The 7,038-nt window shown below is 33.8% G+C and overlaps 2 long non-coding RNA genes across 2 annotated transcripts; one reads left to right on the forward strand and one right to left on the reverse strand.

Annotated features, from left to right (window-relative positions):
* Positions 1–724: 724 nt before the first annotated feature.
* LOC132742014 (uncharacterized) lies at positions 725–1,128 on the forward strand. Its single transcript, XR_009627375.1, has 2 exons — positions 725–889; positions 1,065–1,128. It is a non-coding gene; the product is annotated as an uncharacterized LOC132742014 (long non-coding RNA).
* Positions 1,129–2,365: 1,237 nt separating this feature from the next.
* LOC132742016 (uncharacterized) lies at positions 2,366–6,048 on the reverse strand. The gene is made up of 3 exons (XR_009627376.1): positions 5,929–6,048; positions 5,449–5,524; positions 2,366–2,454 (listed from the first exon to the last, which is right to left on the reverse strand). It is a non-coding gene; the product is annotated as an uncharacterized LOC132742016 (long non-coding RNA).
* Between the last annotated feature and the right edge of the window lie 990 nt (positions 6,049–7,038).

Consider the following 7,038-nt stretch of genomic DNA (forward strand, 5'->3'; position numbering starts at 1 on the left):
CTAAAGTATGGTTACAGACTTTCAATGATTTGTCTCTCATTGCTGTGGATTTAAATCCTGCCAAGTAATTTGTGATTTTCAATATCAAGAACCCATCTAGATTTTTTAAGGAAAGATGGCAGTTCTAATCTGGTGTCTACTTGTGGATACCAGCGGTCTTCTTCCAGCAAAAACTGAAAAGTCACTATCTGACCTTTTCCATGTTTATATGACTTAACAACCAAATATTGATCAACTTATGTTTGGGTAGAAGTTTAACATGAAAATCTCAAATAAAATACAGTCCTATATTGAAGAACATTTGTTTATAGTTTGAATATTCCTTGTATCTATGTAAGTGCTAAAAATTCTTTTCAGCATTTCTACATAAATTCATATACAATGATCCATTAGCATTGGACATACTATGGTCAATTGCCATAAAAAACCAAAACATGACAGCCAATGGTTAAACCACGGGACAAAATAATGTCTTCCCTTGTTACCCTCACAAAATAATAAGAAGAATAAACAAGAAACATGGCAATGCCATGAAACCAGGTTTTCAATTATCACCATTGTAGATAAATATGTTGTATTTGAAATACAAATACAAGCAACAAACAATGTAACTATGTGCAATGTAAAACATGAATAATGTAGGAAGAATTGCCACTAAAGAAGTGTTCACTATATATTTTGTATAAGGAAAAAAAACAAAGGGCCATAATTAGGTCAAAAATTATCCAATAACAAAACACCGACAATATGTGCCAGGGCACTTGATGACAAAGCTTCTGTGAAAGTTTGAACAAAATACGTTGAGAAATGTAGGACGAGTTCAGCACAGAAAAATTTGTTCACTATATATTCTTAATATAAGGGAAAAAAAACAAAGGGCCATAATTAGGTCAAATATTATCCAATCGCAAAACCCTGACAATATGCGCCTGAGGGCACTTGATGACAAAGCTTCTGTGAAAGTTTGGTCAAAATCTGTTGAGAAATGTAGAGGGAGTTCAACACAGAAGAAATTGTTCACTATATATTCTATATAAGGAAAAAAAACAAAGGGCCATAATTAGGTCAAATATTATCCAATCGCAAAACCCTGACAATATGCGCCAGGGCACTTGGTGACAAAGGTTCTTTGAAAGTTTGGTCAAAATCCATGGAGAAATGAAGGACGAGTTGCGCACAGAAGAAATTGTTCACTTATAATATATTCTTTATAAGGGAAAAAAAACAAAGGGCCATAATTAGGTCAAATATAATCCAATCGCAAAACCCCGACAATATGCCCCAGGGCAGTTGATGACAAAGCTTCTGTGAAAGTTTGGTCAAAATCCGTTGAGAAATGTAGGAGGAGTTGCGCACAGAAGGAATTGTTCACTATATATTCTATATAAGGAAAAAAAACAAAGGGCCATAATTAGGTCAATTATTATCCAATTGCAAAACCCTGACAATATGCGCCAGGGCACTTGATGACAAAGCTTATGTGAAAGTTTGGTCAAAATCCGTTGAGAAATGTAGAAGGAGTTGCACACAGAAGAAATTGTTTACGCCCGCCCATCCGCCCGCCCGCCCATCCGCCCGCCGACATACCTCAATCTAATAACCAGTTTTTTCCTTCGGAAAACCTGGTTAAATATCAATTAATTGTTTTAAGAAAAAGTCTTTTCTAATATTTCATGAAATAAATCATTGATAAACAGGATTTTCAATGTTAATGTCACTGTGACCTTGACCTTGGAGCCAGCCATGCGGAACATGCGTTCTGCACGTCATCTTGATGTGGTAAACATTTGTCTGAAGTTTCATCAAAATTCTTCACAGGGTTGAAGAGTTACAGAGCGGACAGGATTTTCAATGTTAATGTCACTGTGACCTTGACCTTGGAGCCAGCCATGCGGAACATGCGTTCTGCACGTCATCTTGATGTGGTAAACATTTGTCTGAAGTTTCATCAAAATTCTTCAAAGGGTTGAAGAGTTACAGAGCGGACAGGATTTTCAATGTTAATGTCACTGTGACCTTGACCTTGGAGCCAGCCATGCGGAACATGCGTTCTGCACGTCATCTTGATGTGGTAAACATTTGTCTGAAGTTTCATCAAAATTCTTCAAAGGGTTGAAGAGTTACAGAGCGGACACAATTTCGTTTGATGCCCGCCCATCCGCCCATCCGCCCGCCATACCCCAATCTAATAACCAGGATTTTCAAAATTGAAAACCTGGTTAAAAAAGGTGAATAAAATCATTTTGTAAAAATCTTTGTTTCAACATATTATATTCGGTCATATTTTGTTGTCAAACATTTATTCATCTCTGTCAAGGTAAATGACTGTATAGGCACAACTCCATTTTAGCACAAAAATATATAGCAATCCAAGAAAGAGAGAAACAACATTTACCTCAAGTAAAGTGTCTGGGGTTGTTTTTCCATGTAATACTGGTCCAGTTTTTCTACCGTCTGCAATAAAAAATATTAAGGCCTTTAATAAATGAAGGGAGGTAACAAGATTTATTTCATTTCAATAATTATACCTAAATTATCTCCCTTCCAGAATGAGTAACTGTGTGCTATGAAACACATAATCAAACCAACACACTGATGCCACTTTAAGTTTGCAAATATACATAATCTTTTTTATGGTGTATATATTTAAGTTTAAAGGCAATGCAACCTTGCATTATTAGATTTGGATCAAATATAGATAGTTCCTGATTTTTACAATATGTACCTTCCTTCAATATAATTGACAAAATATGAAAAACAAGAACTGTCGAGGACAGTGGCGCTCGACTATTCGAAAAAGTTGTCACCTTGTTTTTTTTTATTGAGTATAATAATGCTTACCTATATGAATACATAAAATTGTCCGAAAGGGTACAGAGTAAATCACTGCTTTATTATTATGAATGCATAAAATTGTCACAAAAAGGCACAAACCCTTCAGTAGTTATGGAGATACCAGCTCACAAGCAAAAACTTAACCAAGGATTTCTAAGTTGAACTAGAACTCCCCGAGTCGGATGTGTCGCCTTGTGAACAATATTTTTTGGAGAAATGGCCAGGACAAAAATGATATTTGAAAATCAACGAAGGGCAATAGCTAAAAAAATAAGAAATGCAGAGCAGCAGTTTCTGTGCATTGCACTTCTTATCAATAAGATCTATAATCCTACTAAGTTTCAAGTCTAAAGCTTTTATAATTTATGAGAAATGGCCTGGACAAAAATAAAGTTTGAAAATTAACAAGGGCAATAACTCAAAAAATAAGAAATGCAGAGTACCAGTTCTTGAAAACTGCACTTCTTCTTAATGAGATCTATCATCCTATGAAGTTTCATGTCCATAGCTTTTATACTTAAGGAGAAATGGCCTGGACAAAAATAAAGTATGAAAATAAACAAAGGGCAATAACTCAAAAAATAAGAAATGCAGAGTACCAGTTCTTGTGCACTGCACTTCTCCTTAATGAGATCTATCATCCTATGAAGTTTCAAGTCCATAGCTTTTATACTTTAGGAGAAATGGCCCGGACAAAAATAAAGTATGAAAATTAACAAAGGGCAATAACTCAAAAAATAAGAAATGCAGAGTACCAGTTCTTGTGCACTGCACTTCTTCTTAATGAGATCTATCATCCTATGAAGTTTCAAGTCCATAGCTTTTATACTTTAGGAGAAATGGCCCAGACAAAAATAAAGTATGAAAATTAACAAAGGGCAATAACTCAAAAAATAAGAAATGCAGAGTACCAGTTCTTGTGCACTGCACTTCTTCTTAATGAGATCTATCATCCTATGAAGTTTCAAGTCCATAGATTTGATACTTTAGGAGAAATGGCCCGGACAAAAATAAAGTATGAAAATTAACAAAGGGCAATAACTCAAAAAATAACAAGTGCACAGTACCAGTTCTTGTGCACTGCACTTCGAGTCATTGTAAGAAGCATGCATACCAAGTTTGAAGTCAATCCGACTTATAATGACTGACTTATGCTCCGGACAAGCTTAAGGGGACGCCGATGCCGACACCGACACCGACGCCGCCGACAAAAGTAACACCTATATGTCGCCTTTTTCAAGCGACACAAAAAGTGGCATAATTATGCAAAAAAGCAAACTTGTGCCAATCATGTTAGATTATCACAGAGAACAAGTGTGTGAAGTTTCAATCCATTCCCTTCAGTAGTTATGGAGATACTTGCTTACACACAAAAACTTAACCAAGAATTTTTAAGTTGAAAAAGGGGCATATTTATGCAAAAAAGCAAATCAGAGTTATGGGACCCCAACGCCGCAAATGGGTGGCTAAAACATGTCAAAAAAATTCGGGTAAGAAGCCCGAGCCATGCCGACCAAGGTAGACTGCTCCGATCACCCCCGATCACGCATGCAGACCGAGCTAGACCGGTACCCGATCACTTGATCGTGCTTGATCTGATCGGCAGTGAGAACACAGCATAAAAGATTTTTATCCGTTTTATGTGAAGATGATAGAATTATGAGAGATTTCTTGTCTTATTTTATTTTTACTTTTATTTTCATTTTTATCTTAGGCATGTAACATATTGGGAATGACCCTCAAAATTGTGGCCAGGGGAGGTTATAATTGCTATGTCCAAGGGAGGTTATAATTGCTATGTGAAAAGCATCTATTAACATGAATGAGTAATGAAAATATAGTTAGTATTATCAAGACTTTTGAAAAAGTAACATTTAAAATCTTCACTCAGAATAGATTAGAAATACACAAAGTCCAAAGCTCTGCTGAGACCTTCATTTTGGCATAGTGACACGGGTCTTGTACATTACACATATTTTACTAATGCCAATATTTGGTAATACATGCAGAAGTTATGTGAAAGAAAAAAATGCACTTAAGATGAAAAATATATATGAGAATTTGATTTTTGACCTGGAGGCTTTGATCTCGCATGTGATTCATCATCTAATCATGAGATTATTTTATTTGTTTTATAATATTTAACAAATGACAACAGCTTCTCAGTTTTTATTCAATATTAATTCCTCTTTCCCTTAATATAACAGATAATCTTACTGGACAGTGATATCTTGTTTTATTTTCTCCAAACATCCATACCACCACCTTGTGTTTTTTTTTGTAAATAAGTGTCTTTTTTTTTAGTGTAGTCTGTAGCTAGAAGAATTCTATTTACTTAAAATTATTGGTCAAGCATTTTTCACAAATGTCACTGTGTCCCTGACCTTTGTCCAGATGACCTCAACCTTTATAGGGGTTGTTTCCTAGCCATAAGCAATGTCCCTACCAAGTTTCATAGGTCAAAGTTTATTGAATATTCCTTCTGCAGTTACTGTGAAAACAAAGAGTCATTTCAACCTATACCTTTGAACTAATGAGCTCACAATCATAAAGGGTCATTTTTTAAAGCAGGGACATAAAAACAAAATACATATGAAAGTGAAATGTACCTACCAAGTTCATAAAGATCAGAGCCTTTACAAACAAAGGCAATAAAATGGGTATTTATTTTGTCATCTCTTGATGGGGCCTGAAAAACAAAATTCAAATAAAAAGAAGCCCTTTGCTGCATTAAAATGTCATAATTTCCTTAATTCAGAATTTCTAATTCATAATCATAAATAATCATAATTTTCAAATAATACCTTCTCCACATTATATCATATATTAAAGTATTTAAAATAACTTCATCCAATACATACTGGTACTTGCAGTTTTAACAGCTAATGAAAGAGGAAGGAGCCTAGTTGACTAAGTTTTTAATCTAGTCATGGCTGAACAACATAAAATTATGAGATGTTCCTTGAAAAAAATCTGAAGTCAGGTATTTGTATTAATTTTTTTCTTTTCATTAAAATAATTTATGGTCAGTAGTTTCAACGTCTCATCAAAGACGATCATAAATGTATAGTAATATACATGTAGTAACGTTACCTCTGTCTGACCTTCCTGTGCGCTACCTTCGTGGGCTGCACCCATTTCCTGTAAAAAATCACACTTTACATGAAAATAAGTTGATAATAAACATCTTATCCATAGCTTCAATCAAGAATGTAATAATGGCCGTATCATGCTCAACAGAATTTCATTTACATCTTGGTTAACACCTTGGTCGATTGATTGAATATATTCTCTATATTTGTCTATGTTAAAGTTAAACATTCTTTTAAGACCATGCTTATTAATGTATCAAAATGGACTTCTTTTATCAAGTTTGAAAAATAACCATCAAAACATAATTCATGATTACACCGTATATATCCAGTCAGGTAGAAATGTGACTATAAAGGTGGAATAGGGCAATAGTAATGCAAGATTGTGCAAATCTATGACCAAATCTAGCATCATGGTTAGACATTATATTTTAAACCTCATTAAAATGTTTTCAGGAAAGAGTTTGTTTTTTCTTCAAGATCATTAGTGTAAATGATGACCTGGCTATTACTGTGTTTCATAATTCTTTATTAACATAAACAAATTCATTTTATGTTATTATTTTTTATATTCCTGAGACATTTGCCAATCAACTTGTGTCATATTGTCACATAGGTGCAATAACGGGTTAATTTCTATTAAATTATATATGGATAATACATTACTGCACTGAAGTGATGATATAACACTGAAATAAGGAAATATGTGTGACTGAGACAATGTTTATGAGTTAACGCCGATTTTGTGAATGATGCAACAAGGCAATACTGGCTATCTCATAAAAAATGTTTGAATCACATTGTATCTGCTTCCTTTCAGTTTTATATGACACTTGCAGTTGGACAAATATCAAAACTAAACTGAAAATAAAACCAATCAAATTTTATATACATCATAGTAATTATTAATGACAAAATACAAAAGTTGCTTTCAATATGATAGCCAGGTTGAAATTTTAACAAATAATCTTATAAAGTAAAAATTTTCTTGTAAATATTTATAATACATGTCTAAGATCCTGTATTTGCTAATTGATTTCTGTCAATCTGATATATTATCAACTAATTTGGTCTGTTTCCTTTCCATATTACTCATTTTGGTCATTGATCT

This window comes from Ruditapes philippinarum, unplaced genomic scaffold (assembly GCF_026571515.1).
Source record: "Ruditapes philippinarum isolate M1 unplaced genomic scaffold, ASM2657151v2 ctg28262_1_1_1_1, whole genome shotgun sequence".
Lineage (NCBI taxonomy): Eukaryota > Metazoa > Mollusca > Bivalvia > Venerida > Veneridae > Ruditapes > Ruditapes philippinarum.